This window comes from Castor canadensis, chromosome 1 (genome assembly GCF_047511655.1).
Source record: "Castor canadensis chromosome 1, mCasCan1.hap1v2, whole genome shotgun sequence".
Lineage (NCBI taxonomy): Eukaryota > Metazoa > Chordata > Mammalia > Rodentia > Castoridae > Castor > Castor canadensis.
In genome coordinates, this window is record NC_133386.1 from 139637708 (window position 1) to 139639461 (window position 1754).

The window sequence follows — 1754 nt, forward strand, 5'->3', positions numbered from 1 at the left end:
CTTTTTTCTGTTTTTGGTGGTACTGGAGTCTGAACTCTGGGCCTCATGCTTGCTAGGCAGGCATTCTACCACTTGAGACTCTGCCAGTCCTTTTTTTGTGTTCAATATTTTCTTGATAGGATCTTGAGAACTATTTGCCCAGCTGGGTTTGAACCACAATTCTCCTGATCTCTACCTCTTGAGTAGCTAGGATTACAGGCGTGAGCCACCAACACCTGGCTTCCTTCCTTCCTTCCTTCCTTCCTTCCTTCCTTCCTTCCTTCCTCCCTTCCTCCCTCCCTCCTTCCCTTCCTCCCTCCCTCCCTCCTTCTCTTCCTCCCTCCCTTCCTCCCTCCCTTCCTTCCTTCCATCTTTCTTGTGTGATTGTGGTTTGAACTCAGGGCTTCATGCTTGCAAAGCAAGCACTCTGTCACTTGAGCCGCACCTCCAATCCACATAGTTTGTGTTTTCTATCTTCAAGTTTGTAGATTTGTAGGTTCTTCACATCTGCTGCTGAGCAGTTAATTTCTTTCTTTCCTTTTTTGGTGCTAGTAATCATACCCAGGGCCTCCTGCAAGCTAGGCAAGTGCTCTACCACTGAGCTACATTTCCAGTCTCCCTCCTAGTTAATTTTAATTTTAGTTGTGTTATTTTGCTCCAGAATTTAGATTTGGTGTTTTTAAAGATAATTTGTTTCTCTTTATTGATCTTCTATTTGATGAGACATTATTTGCATATTTTTCTTTACTCCTTTAAATATGATTTTCTCTAGTTCTTATTATAATAGCTGACTTAAAGACTTTTCTAATAGTTAGGTATAGTGGTGCAAGCCTATAGCTCCACCACTTAGGAGGCTGAGATAGAGGTATTATGAGTTCAAGTCCAGCCTGGACCTCATAGTAAGTGCTGGGCCAGCCTGAGCTGGCTGGTAAGACTCTGTCTCAAATAAAAATTTTTTTGTATTAAGTGTAATAGCTAGGCTTTCTCAGAGATAGTTTCTCTGAACTACTTTTCTTTCTGTTTCTCTGAATGTGTTACATTTTTCTGTTGAAAACTGGATATTTAAAATAATATGTGGTTAATTGGACTTGTATCTTTATTGGTCATTCAAATAGGGCAAAAGAAATATCCTTTTAAAACTCAGGCAAACTGAGTGTTCTGTAACCTGTCAGAGGAAACAAATAAAAATAAAAATAAAATAAAATAAAACGTGGTTGCTGGGCATGGAGGCACTTGAGAGACAGAGGTAGGAGGTGAGTTTGGAGCCAGCCCGGGCTACATAGTGAGTTCCAGGCTAGTCTGGGCTATATAGAGAGACCCTGTCTCAATAAAAAAGATAGATATAGATAGATAGATAGATAGATAGATAGATAGATAGATAGATAATTGATAGATAGATAGATGATAGATAGGTAGATAGATAAACTAATATGTGACAACTTGGTAAATCAGACCCCGCCCCCCAGTTAGGGTTTGTTGCTGTTGTGGATGTTTGCTTAGTGATTTTCATGAGTGATTCTGTAACATCTGTTTTATTTGTCACGTGTGGTCACTGCAGTTTCTGCTTAGTTAGCTTAGTGGCCATCTAATGATTAGACTGACGTTTCCCCACAGGCCTTGAACCAATGAGTCTCTCACTCCTCACCATGGGGCTCTGTGTGTTAGTTGGCAGCTCACTACCTTCACATTCACTTCCTAAACTTCACAGGGCCCCGAGGGTCCCCCCAATTGAGAGATCAGGGCTTTCTTGCATCTTTCAGAGAATGTGTGTGGAC

The 1754-nt window shown here is 41.2% G+C and overlaps 1 non-coding gene across 1 annotated transcript; it reads left to right on the top strand.

Annotated features, from left to right (window-relative positions):
* Window positions 1–1039: 1039 nt before the first annotated feature.
* On the top strand, window positions 1040–1162 carry LOC141416715 (small nucleolar RNA SNORA27). The gene has a single exon (XR_012441316.1). It is a non-coding gene; the product is annotated as a small nucleolar RNA SNORA27 (small nucleolar RNA).
* The last annotated feature ends 592 nt before the right edge of the window (window positions 1163–1754 follow it).